General features: G+C 38.1%; 1 protein-coding gene across 34 annotated transcripts in view; it reads right to left on the reverse strand.

Annotated features, from left to right (window-relative positions):
• The window catches only part of mbl (splicing regulator muscleblind), a 258,467-nt gene that overhangs the window by 107,522 nt on the left and 132,726 nt on the right, over nucleotides 1-18,219 (reverse strand). The gene's annotated exons all lie outside the window — the stretch shown is intronic.

Consider the following 18,219-nt stretch of genomic DNA (forward strand, 5'->3'; position numbering starts at 1 on the left):
CTGTGGAACTTAAGTGTGTATAATAAGATAGAGGGAGCTTATTAGCTTAAGTGAGCGTGAATAATGCTAATAGATATTTTATGTTGAACGTGTGTAAATAAATGTGAAACTTTAACGCGTATTTCGAGAGAGAGATTTTAGTTGAAGTATAATAGATATAATTTTTAAAAATTCTTATAATTTTCTGAAAATAAAATAATAGGTGAAACTGGAAAGGGTATTTCGAGAGAGAGGCCTCAGTTGAATGCTGATATATATAATAATTTATAAATGTATGATTTATTTTTATATAATTCAGAAATTGCATTGAGCATGTTTTTTGTGTTCTAGATGAGAAATATTTCTCTAGCATTAATATTTATAATTGATTTTATATTTATTATTTATAAAATATATTTTGCAATTAAAGTATTTAATTGAATATTAGTTTAATTAAATTGATTTACTTTAATATTAAAGTTATTAATTAAAGTATTTTAATTATCTTAATCTATTTAATTTTATTTATTTTAATTGATTTAAGTGATGTTTATTTTTAATATAATATATTATAAATTAATATAAATTTAAATTATTACATTTAAATTAAGTTTCTGAATTGTATTATAAATTGTATTTTTATTTTATTCATGTTTGCTCAGTCTTTGGTGAATATTAAAGCTATAATTTCATTAATTAATATACAATAATTTCTCTCTATCTCTTTTCTCTTTCTTTTCAGGTCTTTTCAGTTTAATATTTCACTCTCTCTATTATACATTTTTAGGTCAATCTACTGCAGATACTTGAAATTAGTCCATCAACAGAAGCGGCAGAAGAAGAAGCTCTCCGGCTATTAACTTAAAGCCGAATGAAATGTGAGCTAAGCCAACTTTATTGAGCTGCAGCCAGACTGAAGTCGAGTTAATAACATGACTAAATAATTGCTAATTTACGTGAAGTGAAACTGGGATAGGTAGCCGAGCTGCTGAGCTGCTACGTGCCGAGCTCGGCCACGTAACTTGTTGTTGACCCTCTGGCCGGCTGGGTGCTGGTGTTTGGTTGACGCAACTTGTGCCTGGGTCAACATTTGTGAAGCGATATCAAGTTATAAGGTTAGCACATGGGCCTAATTAGTTAGTTTATAAGCAAACTAAGACTTGTTTGGGGCTTGGGTGTTCGTTGGGCTACCAAATGGAATTTCCATTGGAGCCAGAGTGTGGATTGCATGCAGCGAAACCTAAGCTGGACTACCTATGTTAATAAAGTGGAAAAAACAATTTTGTTGTCCCAATTATAATTGAGATTTGGGGACTCAAGTTAAAGCAATATGAATTTATTTATCAAAATAAAAAATAAAAACAATATGAACTTAAACCTCATGCTGCGTTTGCCCAACCTTCCCTTTGGCTTGATTTACTTAATATTCTTGACAAGCGCCGTCATTTCCTCATCTCAGCGAATTACATAACTTTTTTATAAAATGCACAGCAATTGCATTTCGTGTGCAACTCGTGCTCTTGCAGCTGTTTGCTGTGTGGCACAATGTGGTATTTGTTTAGCTAACAAACCAGGCAGCTGAGAGGCTGTTCAAGCGCCGTAGCTGTCCGGAGGGCAGCCAACTACTATATATATTTATATATAAATTGTTTGTGTGCGTTCTTTTTTTTTTTTTGTATTTTTTAGGACTACCCCAAGCGCCCCGCTGCTTGTGAATTGTTAGCCATAGAGCAAACGGCAGTCGTTTGCCAAAAATCAAATGCAATCAGCGAAAACAAATAATGGCATAACGTGCCGTATTCCCAAACACTGAGCGTGGTACGTGTGTGGATGCTAAATGCAAATAGAAAACCATCCACAGCCACGCCCACTCTCTATAAACCAATACAAACAAACAGGAGCATACATGAAAACATAGATCTAGGGATATAGCCAAGTGCATTAAATGCAATCAAGCTAATAAATATTAAAAGCTTTTTTTCGCCGTACTTCAATATGTAATTTCAAAATAATGAACGACAGCAAAAAAACAAAAATAAAAAAAAATAAAAAACAAAAAAAAATTAACAAATGTAAAAATATATATACATATACTATTGTGAAAAACTCAGTCGAAATCAATACAAAATAATGCAAAATAAAATGGCAGCCATGTAAAATGGAAAGTGTATTGAAAACATATTGACTGAATTGGAGCAGTCTGAAATTTGTGCTTAACAAAAAAAAAAAAAAAAAAAAAAAAAAAAAAAAAATTATGTAAATAACTTAGGTAATGAAAAATCAATTGAAAAAGCTTAAACGAGCTAGATTTAATAAATTTAAAATAATAAAATCAAAATAATAGAAAGTAATACAATTCTTTCTTGAAAGCATTATTATATTAAATATAAAATAATATATAATAACTCAAATAAAACTTTGCAGCTTTTAGTGATATTTTAGTGATTTCTCCAGCTAATAGATTGTATAGTTAAATAATAAATTAAATCTGCGAAAATACACTTCAATTCGAATTCACAGTGGCATATATAAAGCTACGATAATTTACGAAGTTTTATCCCTGCAGATCTTGCAAGGCAAAGACTCAATAAACCAAATAAATAATCGTGCATATACATATAACAGGCACTATGTTTATTTATGTGCCTCGGGTTTTGCAGTATTTACAGTCACAGCTACAGCTACACGCCCCTTCTGTAGCCCTGCTGTCGCCTCCCGGCACGAAATGCATCTGCGTATTTGTGTTTTCGTTGCGCTGCAACTGGGATTTACTTTTTGCATACTCATCAGTGCGTTCTGTTGCTGTGGCTGTCCTGCAGCACGTGAGCGTGGCCAGCCGAAGCGCGTAAATTTAAATTAGCAGCAACACGCGAGACCCAAACACACACACACAGACACATGTGTGTGTGTGTGTGTGCAGATGATGCATATGTATGGTCAGTTGGGCCTGTGTATATATGAAATTACGCATACGCCACGTTGCACCACATTTTGACTACTTCATTACCATGTTTAATCAGATCATTGCGTGTGGCAACGACAGCAGCAGCAGCCCCAACTGTGGCGTCATCTGCTGCAGAGGTCAGTTCATCAGTCTACCCCTGTCTCCTTTCACTCCATATCTCCCTCTCTCTCTCTCTCTCTCTCTCTCGCTCCCTCTCTTGGCTATTACCCTCTCTCTGATTCTGTTTGCGCACTTGCTGCAATCATTTAAATGTTGTGCATTAATATTTCACACACACACACTCCCTCTCTCTCTCTCTCTCACACACACACACAGGCACATTTGTCCAACCGACTGCAGCTGCTATCTCGCTTGTGCCAGTGCCATCTCTTTCATTGACTCCGCTTCGTCTATATCCTCGACTGGTTTTAGTTTTTAGTGTTTTAAATAACAATTTGCTTTTGCATAAATTTACGCATGTTGCCCGCAAAACTTTGTTGCCTTTTGCACATCATTTGTGTAGCTATCATTGTTGTTGTAGTTGTTGCGTTTATTGCTATTGTTATTGTTTTGACGCGTTGCTGTTGTTGTGCAGTGCAAATAAGAGTGAGCAAGACGGGAAGAGCCGAGATAAAAATGCTGAACGTGTTATTTGTGCAACGTTTTTATTAAAGCCAAAGTAGATTCAAGATTACAATGTGCATGCAAATAAACTAAAATATATTGTAAAATGCATTTTAAAAGCTCCAAAACAACGAGTCACGTTATTAACTCTGAGAGCATGACCTTATAGGGTATTGCTCGCATTGTTATCGAGAGTTATGATATCAATTTGAATAGCTATCGATGGTGAACGATGCAAGATTGTTAATACTTTCAGCAACACTTTTTATGTATAATATCGATATTATCTATCGATAAAATATCGGTATTTACATTATACTATATGGAATCAGCATCTGAACAAGAATCAATTGAAGAACTTTAATGATTATCGATAAGCTATCAATGCTTTGTAAATAATCGATATTTGATAATAAATAAAGAGTTTCTTATTTCTAATTATCTATTATCGATAAACAATTTATTTGCATATATGTAGCCGATTATATTGATAATATTAGTCTCGGCTTCCACTTGTTCACAGAAAGGAAACCTTTCCATTGATAAACCACTACAGCATCGATAACAGTATCAGCAATCGATAACCACATCAACTTGCTGTGCACTCTAATTACTTAAACTAATATTTCCGCATACATTTCTTATTGAATTGGTGTCATTAAAGAACCAAACGACGCTTTGTTCATATACCTTGTTAGCTCTATCTCCTTCTCTCTCTCTCTCTCTCTCTCTCTCTCTCTCTCTTTCTCGTCTTCCTTCTGTGATTTATGCACATCAATAACAAAGCGAGAACAACAAGAAAACACAGACACACGCACACGCATAAATTATACGGCACACACACACAAATACAAATATTTGTCTAATTTCAAGAACAAGAAGCAACAATAGAGATTACCAAAATAGATACGAATGCAGTTAGATAGAGTCAGATATATAAACAGCTATATGTATACACATATGTATATATGTATACATAAATTTACTGTACATGTATGTGTAATCTTTAAAGCAGTTACAAAAGGCCAGAAATGCTTTTGACATCAGACAAAACCGCAAAACAAAAGTTATTGCCAGAGCTGTTGGCTGGCTGGCGCTTTATTAGAAACAGGCTGGGGACTGGGGGCTGGGGGCTGGGTCATCAGACTGCAGCAGAGTGAGCGAGACAGCAAGATATGAACATAATTAGCATCGGGAGCTTTAATTGATAGTTAAAACAAATGCCAAATAGCAAACGCGCACACACAAACACACGCACGCACACACACACACATATACAGCGACACACATAGCAGAGACTGAAAACTTTGCTGTTTGCTTGTTTATTAATGTCTGTTGTTGTTGTTGCTGTTGCTGCTGCTTGTTTGTTGCAGTTGTTGTCTTCTGTTCAAGTTGTTGTTGTTGTTGTTGCTGCTGTTGTTGTCTGTTGTCTGCTGTCTGACATGTCAGGCTGCTTATTTAGCTCATTTATTTTGAATGGCAGCTTTGGCAAGTGGATGCACTTGCGGCCAGGACACAGCAGACGCAACAGCCATCAGTAGTCTGGCTGGCAGCATTAATTTCCCAGCTATAAATGGCTTAAATTACGCTCCACAAAACACACACACACACACACACACACACATGGAGCGAGAGAGAGAGAGAGACTAACACACATACATGTATTGCACACTTTTGGGCGTCTGCACTTTATCTTTGAGGCCGGCGCACAGCTGAGTGCGTATCTTATCGCATTGCCGTGCATCTTTCGAGCGTCCCTCGCACGCTGCGGTTGCCTGCTGCAAATTTATTAGCTGCCATTTAAATTGGCCCACAATTGACGTGCCATGCAGCCTGACGCCCACACGCCCACACGCCCATTCAGTGTGGCTTTGCATTTACTCTGCAGCACCTGCAGAATTGTCATGTGCATCTCCCGGCATATCTGTTGTATATGTATCTTAGAGCTGCGGTTGCCTGCGCGCACAGCAAGATTAATTGTTTTCGCTCCGGCCTCGTAAATGCCTTCTCAAACTTCACCGAGTTAGAAAATTGCCAAGAGATTTGCCTAAACTTTTTGTGCATGATGCAATTTGGCTAAAGCAGCAGGCCAGAAACTGGCTGTCAATTAGAGTCAATGACAAGCAGTCTAGCGGGGAGCAGCAGTGGCTGCCAGAGTGGTGTAAGACTAACACACACGCACTTGCATATTTGAACGTAACTAATTAGCTGTCAAAACAGCATAATATCAACTGGATTTAAACAGCAGACACACAAAATTTGAATGACAAATAAAGCAGCAACTGTATTATGTACAATTTGTTTAATCAAAGAAGCGATGAGCATGGGCAGCAGGCGGGACGCACGGAGGGGAAGAGAGAAAAAAGCTTGCATAACCAAGCACACACACTCACACACACACACAGAGAGTCACTTGCTAACAACCTGTGCCATGTTAGCACACAGACGCTCACACATGACAGCAGGCAGGCAGACAGCTAGCAGCAGGCAGTAAAATAAACACAATATGCACACACACACACTCACATGAGTTACATATATAGAGCTGTATCAGTGCCCTATGCCCGTCTGCATCTGCATTTGTATCTGTATCTATAAAGTCAAAAAGTTTTTGGGCTCTGCTAAATTTTTAGCCTTCTCTCGCTCTCTCTCTCTCGCTCTCACTCTCACTCTCGCACATCCTTTCTGTGCTGCCGTCTCTGTCTCTGTGTGCATAATCGAGCGGATACAATCATTTTAATAGACACGCCGGTGTTATAATTTATATGCAAGCATATCCGTTCCCAGCCAGTTCGCTCGCTCTGCCAGCCAGCCTCGACGAGTCCAGTGGCCAACCACAATTTCTATGCCATTTGCATATATGTGACAATATTGTTGTTGATTTTCGTTGTTGCTGTTGTTGTTGTTGCTGTTGCTGTTGCTCATTCCCTTTGTGTGTGACTTTTGCTGGCTATTATTGTGTTAATTTGCAGGTTGATGTTGCCAGAGAGTGCACATATGTCCATATCTATCTCTGCCTCTCTCACTCTGTGTGTGTGTGCGTGTGTGTGTGTACATAGAATTTGTTTGGGGCCATATGACAACTGGCAAAAAGTTTTTATTGTTGCCATTTTGCGCGCTATAATTCAAAAAACAATGTGAAATATTTGTCGCTTGTTGGCTGGCTGTTGCTCTTTGTGCTCGTTAGCTACCGCCAATATTGGAGTGGGAGAGAGAGAGCGACAGAGGGAGAAAGATAGAGAGTGGCAACCGAAATAGGGGTAGCAACAAATTGAAGCTCTTTGAGGGTCCGACTGGCCATAAAGATTTGTGCGACCTTTGAGCGGCCAGGAGCAGACCTTTTGAGATAAAACAGTCCAGCAAAGCTAACGTATATTAATCTTAATGTACCAATATTTTATGTGAAAAGAAATATAAATTTTAGAAACATGAAAAAACTAATCAATATACTAAAAAAAAGTAGGTAAACATAACAAATTTCATTCAAATGAAAATTTATCATTTTTGTCTTCGGTTTAAAAAAAAAAAATCAACATTTGTAATGTAGGACTCCATTTAATTTCATATCTTAGCTGTTTGCCATTATATAATTCTAAGCTCATTATTTATAACTAATTATTCATTATTCTAGAGTGTTTCAACCTAAGTTCGTGCATTGAAGGAATTTTTTATTTTTAATAATTTTATATTAAAGATATTAAATTAATAATATATATGCAGCACAAAAAAAATCTAAAAATGCTTTATTTATTATTTAAATATTTTTAATTTGCTTGCAAAAATATTCCTGCTCAAAATAAATTTTAGTTACTTATTTTTATGTTTGCTTCATAAGTTTAAATTTAAGTCCCCATATTTCTCTAAGATTTTTAGTCCTACTTTTCATTGTAAATTATTTTCAATTTAATTCAAAACAAAACCACTCAGCTATGGCTTTTCATTATTATTCATTATTAACAAAAAAAAAAAAAAGAATATAAATAAATTTATGAACTAAGAAGTCGAAGCTGCAAATGAGCGGCTACTTAAAAATGATTAATTTATAATTGCAGCAACAATTAAAACTATGATTAAATAAATAATACAAGATACTCAGGCGAATGAGCATGGAAAAAAAGAGAGAAAATGGTTATAGCCCAGCCATATAATTCAATTAACAATATACCCAAAGCTATGGAAAGGAAATATGCAAAAAAAAAAAAAATTAAATAAAATAAAATAAAAAAAGAAAAAAAAAAAAAAACAAATGAATAAAATGTGAAAACAATGTGCAAAATATGCCTGTCCAAACGGCGCCATCATAATAAATGTGACCAACAACAGCAATAATAATAATAAAAGAAATTTAATTTGAACAATTATAAATGGAATTGAATTCACGTTGAAGCCAAGCAAAAAAAAAAAAAAAAAAAAAGAGAAATGATTAAAAATTTAAATAACGCAGAAACTAGCGACAGGAGTGCAGCTCATATTTTCGGGCTAAATGGCGGGAAGGAGGCGAGAGGGCATTGGGTGGGCTAGTTGGGCCCGTGTGCGCTGACCAACATAATTATTATGCACAGTCGTTGGCCGCAGCGCATCGCGACGTTGCAGTGAGAGATAAATATCAGCGATTAATTTGAAATTTATTGCATGCATTTAATAATTTATTAGTGCAAGAGGTGCGCTGGCGTAATATACATTATGTTGTTGTTGCTGTTGTGGCTGCTGCTGCTACTGCTGTGGCAGCGACTTCTTGCTGGCTGCATATTGCGCATACGCCACATTGGCCCATGCAGCCCTTCGGCTTGTCAGCGCAGCGTGAAATGCAATGATTTTCCAGTGTGTGTGTGTGTGTGTGTGTGTGTGAGTGTGTGTAGTGGTATGCCTGCTGCTGAGCATAAAACAATTGCATTTAAATTGCATGCCGTTGTTTGACTTTTGGGCGGTGTTTGTGCAAGTTTCACTGCCCATGGCCCATAAATAAAATGCAAACAACTCAATTTGCAAAGCCAAAGAGAGAGAGAGAGAGAGAGAGAGAGAGAGGGAGGGAGGTCTCTAGGCCGTGCACATTTTAAAGCCTTTGCCTAGCTTTTAATGTTTAATAATCAGGCAGCAGGCAGAGCCAGCCACTCATAGACTTTGATACTGCCTCAATTTCAGCCTCGGCCTTGCGCATATGTCCTAAAATATTCAGAAAGCCAAAATCATTTGTGCCGTGCAGCAAACCCATTTAATTTGCAGCTTGCTATATCAATATTAACATGCAAACGCAGGCTCTTAATTAATTTGATTAGCCCAATTATTTGATTATCCAGTTAGATAAGTTCAAGTCAATTGAGTTACATAAAATTTAAGGGACTTCTGTCAATTATCAGCAAAATATTTGTCTATATTTAAGTCATTATAGCTATCATCATTAGCTTATTTACTACTGTTATCAAAATTATTCATGTTTCAGTTATGCCTCGACGAACGATTATCAGAATAAATATAATTTAATATAATTACATAATTATTATCGTATCACCTTCTGGAGTATTTCAATGTGAGTTGATATGGCCCTAATGATCTCTAATCTATGCATCTATAATAAAACAAGACGTAATATCATATGATAATCTAATCAAATATATATTTCCTTTGCTGCTGCTTAAAAGATTTCACATTTGATTTATACAATTTATGTGGATAAATTTCATTGTCATTTCAATTTGTAGCTGCCATAATTTCAATAAACATTTTTTTCTTTTCGTTTTTGTTTTTGTGCTTCTGTTTCGTGTGTCGGGCAAATTGACACAGCTACTTAATGTGGGTCATTAATTAGATCTTCATTATCGCGGCTAATTTCGGGCTAATCATTAAATTTGCAGCTGTTGCTTTGCCGTTGCCAGAAATCCACTCAAAATTGTTTTGGGGTTTTCGTCCGGAGCTGAGCGAAAATTCACATCAGCTTTAACCATTTCGCATCCATAGATTTAAAAAACAAAACTTTTTAATTAAAAACTTTTTTTTGTGCGCTACACTGTTTTGCTTGCTTTTTAACGTATTTCTCTCCCCTTCTCGCTCTCTCTGTCTCTTGCTCAAATTTTACTCGTTTTTTCTCAGTGCTTTTTTTTTTTTTTGTTTTATTTATTTTTTATGCGTCTTTTGGCTGGCGCTTGTCTGATGCTGTTCGGTTCGAGGGGTTTTCCCCGTTTTCCATTTCTCGCGCCCCCAAGGCATTGCTGCCTTTTGGGAGCCACCGCAATGAGCGGCAAATTGTTCTTGTTGTTGTTGTTGTTGCTGTTACAGCTGCTGCTATGGCGTTGCCAACAATTAAAAGTGCGCCACAGTGCGACACTCTTTTTATTCGAGCGTCGGTGTGGGCGTGAGCGTGGGCGTGGCAACATCAGCACTTAATGTCACATTTCATTAGGCGCATAACAACGAGAGCATAAAAACTGCTGAGCTGCTGACTCGACTGTTGTTGTTGCTGTTGCTGCTGTCGCAATTTTCGAGCAACAAAAAGTGCCATTGCGGCTAATAAAGAAAATGCGTTGCATACCTTGCGGCAGCTGAGGGAAAATACAATAAAAATCAACTGAAAAATTAAGAAATTGCAAAATTTTGCTACTCTTGCAAATTGCTGCGTGAGTTAACTTATGGCTCTCAGCTCCTAGTTAAGATTCTTTTCAAGTATGCCAAAAGGTTTTACAGTTGACGCCTATTCAGTCATTAAAAGTTGGTCAAAAATTATGAAACTGCATATGTAAAAGTAAACTTTATAGATTGAGCTTTTTTATTTCATTTTTAACAGTTAATTGAATTTATTTTTGTTTAATATTTTATATACTTTTGTATTTACTTTTCTAAAAGGTTAGAGAAATGAAATGATTTATTGTCCAGCCATTTTTTAGAATTTATGCAAATTTTCATTTATATTTTCAAAAATTTTATCAATTAAAATATATTTAATTACAGCTTCTATTTCTCATTTTAATATACCATATTTTAATTATATAAATTATTACTCTGATTGCTTTTCTCCCATTCTCCCTCCCTCTCTCTCTCTCCCTTTTATTTTTGCATATATGAATAGCTTTCAACAATTATAATATATTAAATAACATCTTTCATTTAGACTTTCTCCCACTCTTTCTCTCTATATGTCTCTCTCACTTCCTCTCTCTTTTTAAGTACAGAAATATTTTAGATTTGATTCATATTTTAATATATTAGGTTAATTTTCAACACTTGAAATATATTTAATTACATCTTCCATTCCTCATTTAATTACTTAAATTGTCTCATATATTATTTATATTCAATAATTACTTTGCTTGCTTTTCTCCCACTCTTTCTGTCAGTCAATTACAGCATCATTTTCAAATTCATATTTCATCAGCTTGAGCAATCTCAACAATCTCAATCTCTCATCCTACAATTGATAGTCTGTCTATCTGTCTGCCTGTCTGCCTTTGCGGCTGTCCACTTGTCATTCAGTGCTGGGATTTGGCAGGCCGCAAGTCCTGCTGCTGCCAAACTTTACAAAGAACTGCAAAATTAAATTACTCACTAATTACGCACAAATCCATCAGAATTAACCACAATTAACTAAACTTTGTTGCAACAATTTTCTTGGGTTTTTGTGTGTCCTTGCGGCTACTGCTGGCTGGCTCCTGCCGAGAGTCCTCGCGGTACTCGCTTCATTTCAATTATTCAATTTTACACCTTGTGGCATTTTGCACCGAGCAAAAAAGAAACACACCAACACAGTCACACACACACACACGCACATTTATAAAGGCTGGCAAGAAATGCCAGCGAATTTGGCAGCTCAGCGCTGGAAGTTGGAAGTTAAGAGACTCGTCCTCCAGCGCCTTCCACTACTTCTTCATCATCGTGCTTGTCGCATTAATCGCACGCGGCAAAAGGACCAAGTTTTCTGTGTCCGCCCCAACCCCTACGAAACGGAAGGGAGCTGGGCTGCCGAAGATGGAGGTGGAGGTGGAGCCAGCATGCAGCGCCTGAGCATCTGGAATTTACAGCAGCGCTAAATGAAAAATTGCAGAATGCTTCACAGCGCTTAAAGAAAACGACGGCAGACAGCAGCCCGGACTAGAACTGCTCGACTATGCAAGTAAAAACTGCGGTCACTCTGCCTGCAATAAGCATCTACTTGCTCTCTCTCTCTCTCACTCTCCCTCCCTGTCCCTCTCTCTCACTCTATCTCTCTACCCACCCACAGCACTTTATTGTGGGGCTATGCGGTAAATACAACAGGCAGGCAACAGAATGTAATGACAATTGGAATCTTGAAGCGTAATGCGCTTAATGCGATATTTTCTTCCTCTTCGCTTCTGTTTCGCTGTGGATTTTCGAATGCATTTAAATTGTTGTATTTGCGATGGCAGCGATATGATACCAAAGCAGATAATGAGGCACTCTGTAGGTTGAGTAAGTCTGAGCACTATATCAAATAAACTTCTGCGATTGAAAGCAGCTTGCTTGGCTGGGAGAAGTTGAGGTAAGTAGAATAAGAGAGATGGTTTTACTTGGCAAATTATTGAAAGAGGTCTATAAGGAGAAAAACTGTTATGATTTGGTCTGGCTATGAATAGGTGGGTTTTATAATTAAATTCATAATAATACAAAAATATATATATGTATGTATAATAATTATATTAAAGTAGAATAGTTACAAAATACAAAAACAATACTAAAAATATTATTTAAATTAATAATGTATCAATATCAATAATAAGTCGCAGTAGTCAGTTGCTACCTAACCCCTAGCGATGACATAAGCACCTTCCAGAATAAACTCGATGCAATCGAGGATCTCCTCGTGGATCGACGGCAGCCCTTCATTGTGGCAGGCGATCTGAATGCACGAGCAGTGGACTGGGGAATGTCGTCTACTAACTCTAGAGGACGAAAAATTATGGATATGGCCGCTAGGTCCGGGTTAGTGGTAGCAAACCGCGGAAGCAGACCTACCTTCCATAGGCCGGGATGTGAAGGCACAATACCTGACGTAACCTTTGGATCCGAACACATCGTAGATCGGATAAAGGACTGGAAGATACTCGATGACTTCACGGGAAGTGATCACGAGTATATATCATATGACTTCCAAAATACCAGTCAGCAAAACCACCCATCATACTCAAGAAAGACTTCTCATAGATGGGACATAAGTAAGGTGGATACAGGCAAACTACTAGCTGAATTAGATAGGCGAGAACGACAGTTCGACGGCACATTGACGTCGAAGCAAGTGGTCGAAAGAAGCCTAACCGCTATGGAAAGAGCGTGTAACGTATCGATGCCAAAAACGCACAGCAAACACGGAGGTAGACGACAGGCGTACTGGTGGAACCACGATATTGCGGAAAAAAGGAAAGTATGCATACAATGTAGAAGAAGGCTAACAAGGGCACGACGCTCTGGAAATTTCACGACGGAAGCGTTAGCAGCCAAGATTGCGAGAAAAGAACTGTCGATTGCTATCACACGCAGTAAGCATGACAAGTGGAAAGAGCTCTGCAAAGATATAAATAAAGACCCTTGGGGACTTGGCTACAAGATAGTCATGAAAAAGCTGAGAAACTACGGAGCAGTGCCAAACGTGGATGATGACACGATGGATCACATAGTGGAAACACTATTTCCAGCACACATCCACGAGGCGCATGAGCGAGCACCCGTAGAGCTCGATGGTTCAGTCCCAGATTTCACCGAGGAAGAACTCAATATTGCAGCTCTCTCCCTGAAGAACAAGAAAGCGCCGGGACCAGATAATATACCGGCAGAAATACTGAAGGTGATAGCATCAGGACGTCCCACTTTTCTACTTAGGATGTATAACGCATGTCTAAAAGAAAGGATATTCCCAGAAGCGTGGAAAGAACAAAGACTGGTGCTCATTAGCAAAGGCAAAGGCGATCCCAATACACCCTCGGCTTATCGCCCATTGTGTATGTTAAACACAGCTGGGAAGCTTTTAGAAAAGCTCATAAGACCTAGACTACTCGCAGCAGTAGAGGCTGCTGGAGGACTTAGCCCTAGGCAACATGGGTTCAGAGCTGGAAAATCCACAATGGGAGCTATCGATGAAGTGGTTCAGGCAGCCAGAGCTACGCAAAGAGGAAATGCATACTCGCGCCCAGTTGTTCTGTTAGCAACGCTGGACGTTAAAAACGCCTTTAATAGTGTAAGGTGGACTGATATGCTTACTTCCTTGGAACACCGCTTCCAGATACCGGAGTACCTCATGAATATGATCAGGAGCTATTTGCAGGATCGAATACTCCTGTACTCCACGCAAACTGGAACAAAACGATACAGAGTAACTGGAGGAGCTGCACAGGGGTCAATCCTGGGACCAGACCTGTGGAATATCAGCTACGACGACATCCTAAGACTGGAAATGCCTGAAGACACCTTCCTTATTGGTTATGCCGATGATATCGCAGCCGTCATTACTGCCAGAAACACCATAGAGGCCCAAAAGAGACTTACCCAAGTCATGATCCGCACACAGACATGGCTCAGCTCTCGAGGATTGGAGCTTGCCACCCATAAAACAGAGTTACTTCTGTTCACGGGGAAGCAGATCCCAACCGAAATAGAGATGCGAGTAAGCGGAAACCTGATAAGGACGCAGAGGACAGTGAACTATCTAGGCGTTAGGCTGGACAGTAAACTTACCTTCTGGGAACAGCTGAAGTATGCCACGCGGAAAACAGCGACAGCAACGGGGTCTCTGAGTAGACTGATGGCAAACGTTGACGGCCCGACGGCAGGAAAACGGAGACTCCTCATGGAAGCGACAAATGCAATACTGCTATATGGCAGTGAAGTATGGGCGGATACCTTAGAGGCGAATGTAAGGCGAAAACCGATGCTAGCTGTGCAACGAAGAGCAGCCTTAAGGATAACATCGGCGTACCGCACAGTCTCCGGGGCGGCCGTGACTGTGATAGCAGCAGTCATACCGGTTGACTTGCTTGCCCAAGAGCGCAAAAAAATATGGAATCTTCGGCAAAGAGGAGAATACTCAGAACATGCGGCAAAGAGCATACGACAGCAAACCATAGTCTCGTGGAAGGCGAGATGGTCATGCGAAAGGTATGGAAGATGGACCGCTAAAATAATCCCCGATCTGGAGCAGTGGATAAATAGAAAGCACGGTGAAACGTCTTTCTATTTGACACAACTACTCTCCGGACATGGATACTTTCGAAAGTACCTAAATAAAATGGGGAAAACTGCCGAATCCAGCTGCATTTACTGCGAAAATGCAATGGACGATGCAGAACACACCTTCTTCAATTGCAAAAGATGGTCGGAAGAAAGAATCGACCTGGCAGATACAGTAGGTGAAGTCAAAGTAGAGACGTTAGTACAGCAAATGTGCAGCAGCATAGACGCTTGGAAAAAAGTCTATGACTTCGCCGAAAAGGTTCTGCGGCGGAAGAAGTATGACCTGGACGCAGGCACACAGAGGGCAACGCTCATTTAGAGCACACAATGGGGTTCCACCTTGAAGGTTAATGCGGGATATCTCCTGGTTCCAAGGTGGATTTGAGCCCCAGAAGAGGAGGATTTTTTAGTCGGTAAGCAGTTATGCAGTCCGACACACCGGTCAAAGTGACGACATGACTGACGGTGCATAAAGCATTTTTTCCTACCTCAGCCCAACAAAAAAAAAAAAAAAAAAAAAAAAAAAAAAAAAAAAAAAAAAAAATATCAATAATTTAGCAGCGATTTTTACAATATCTTATCTATCTTTAATTTCTATTTATTTTATTTTCTTTATTAAATTTAGCTTCGCTCTCTGATATCTCGCAACTAGAAAACACTATTATCCTATGAAATTGTGGTTAGTAAAAAGTTGAATTTAACAGCTGTTAAATCAATAAATATATAATTCAATTAAAATTATATAAATAAATATAGTAATACGTAATAAGAGCGATATTTAAAGTTGAATGAAGTTGAAGAATATATTGTCCGTCTCTCTCACTCTCTGTCCCTCTCTCACACACACTCTACCTGTGTTCATTTTCCCCCTCCCTTCTTTGCCCTTATCTAATAGCTGAACAATTGAAGCATAAAAGCATTGTTCAAAGCGAACAGTTGTACTTTTTGCTAGTGATTCTCAGAACGAAGAAGCCACAAGTTGCTAATTGGATATTGGCGACTTTAATAACAGAACATTGTGTGCAAAATGTTAATTAAAATAGCTCAATAATCCTCAAATTTTTAGGAATGCAGTTGTATAGCTCCTTAATTTCTCTTTTCTCTATTATGACTTCGCTTAAAATACCAGAAGAAGCTGTTTGATATTTGAAGTATAAAAAGCTACAGTCCTATATATGTAGGTCCACAATAAAATAAGTTTCAGCAATACAAATGCCTGAAAATTTTTATACTACTATCCCTTTATATCCGTTTAATATCCCTTTAAATTGCTTACTTTGTGCTTTTAACTGTATTTTTAATAGTATTATTAATTTGATTGTCACTCAAGTAATTCCAAAATAAATTCGTTGCCACAAAGAAATTGTGAGAGAAATATATATGGATAAATATATTTGTTTATGAATTGCCCACAAGCCATATAAAAATACTTCGAACTACAAAATTGCAAATATCTCTTTATTTTGGTTGCCAATTACAAATGAAAATCATTTAAAATTTTAGAGAACGAAATTGTTGTTGCATTTATAAACAACAACAAAGCATATAAGAAAAGCCACAAATTGTTGTTTGTCTATTTCATTAGATGCAGCCCATTCGTTAGCTCTCACTCTCACTCTCTCTTTCTCTCTCTAAATTTCTTGCTCTTACTCTTTCATTTACTATTCCTCTTCGGCTGGCTTTGAGCCAAGAAATTTGACTTTTGAGCACCATAATTTGACACGAATTTGTTTCGTAAAATATTTCTTTGTGCAGCAAAGAAATTTGTTGGGCTTTTCTGCATGTTTTTTTTCTGGTTTTTGCATTTTGCATTTTGCATTTTGGCGGCAGCATCTTCAATTGAGTTTTTCAATGGCCTCAAAATGAAATTAGGCAACGATTCAACTGAGCGTGGCAAATGTTTATAAACTAAACGGACAGCGACGCAAATATGTAAATGCAATGTAAGCATTTTATAATTAAATTTCATAGACCGACGCTTAGTTGGCTTCAATGTGTGCGAGCGAGTGCGATGATAATACGACTTATAATTTAGTACGGTACGCACCAAATCAGTGGCAAAAATTGCACAACAACAATTAAATAAATGGCTTTTCCGCGCCAACATTTAAATGATTGCGCTTTGCGAAATTAACTCATTATAAAATTAATTAAACAATTGATTGGAGTTCGCACAGCGACGACCAAATGTGACTGTAATTGCAATTTCTATGTGCCAGCTGTTTATACCCACACACACACACACACATGTATATACATATATTCATGTGTATTTACCACACAAACACCCACACACGCACACACACACACACGCATAACCAACGGAAATTGCACTCAACATAGGCCCATGGGCAAGCGGCATAGACAAGCGGAAGTTTGTGTGTATATCAAGGGAATATCTATGTGCGTGCGTGTGTGTGCGCTTGTGTGTGTGTGTGTTTGCAATCAGTTTTCAGTTTTCAAATCGCCAACAGCAAAACCGAACAACAAACGAGGCAGAAGCACAGCAACAACAACAAGAAAATAAATGCGTAATGCGCGGCGGCTTGGCAAATGGAAAAAGTACAAAAAAATGTATAAAATACTGAAAAAAAAAAATATATATATATATATATGTATGTGTAATAATAGAATCAATTTGTAGTAAACCACATGAGACACATGAAAAACGCAATAAAAACGCACAGCAGTCGCCTCAATTTTCACTGTTGCTGCTACTGTTGCTGCTCCTGCTCCTCCTGCTGTTGCTCCTGCTGCTGTTGCTGTTGCTGTTGCTGCTGTTGCTGCTTTGTGGCCGCTTTTGGGGCAACCGCAAAAGAGAGCTTTAAATTATTGCATACTTTAGAGAGCGCAGTGTGTGGACAGCGCTGAAGGGGGCAGATGGCGTGGCAGATGATTGAAATCAAACAGTTTGCTGTGACTCATTGACATTGGGACTGATTGACTGACTGAATTGATTGACTGATTAAATGACTCATATGCTGATAGAGCAATAGCGTGAATTGATTGACTGACTGAGTTGACCGACACAAATATTGATAGAGTGATAGAGTGGGACTAACTGACTGATGACCGATTGATTGATGTGCAGACTGATATACTGGCTTGCTAATTAGTCAGAAGGATTGATAGATTGATTGACAAGCTGAGCGACTGGCTAGGTAATTAACTGCGAATTGACTGACTGAAGATTGACTGATTGACTGACTCGACACATATATACTGATTGAATAAGCAATAATGTGCTGACCACTGTATGATGTATGATGTATGAATAGCAGACAGCTTAAATGGCTGTTTGATTGACTGGCTAATAGGTGACAAGTTGATTGATCTATTGAATGTGCGATTGATAAAGTGACTGATTAAGAGATTAAGAAAATAGTCTTATCAATCATTGATAATCAAATTGTTTGACTAACTGATTGATTACCTTCTGATTGATCGATTGATTGTCTAACTGATAGATGGATACTTTACTTTAGTTGACTATCCAATTGAGT

The sequence above is a fragment of the Drosophila arizonae genome, chromosome 5 (genome assembly GCF_054131065.1).
Source record: "Drosophila arizonae isolate 15081-1271.41 chromosome 5, UAZ_ARI_1.0, whole genome shotgun sequence".
Classification (NCBI taxonomy): Eukaryota; Metazoa; Arthropoda; class Insecta; order Diptera; family Drosophilidae; genus Drosophila; species Drosophila arizonae.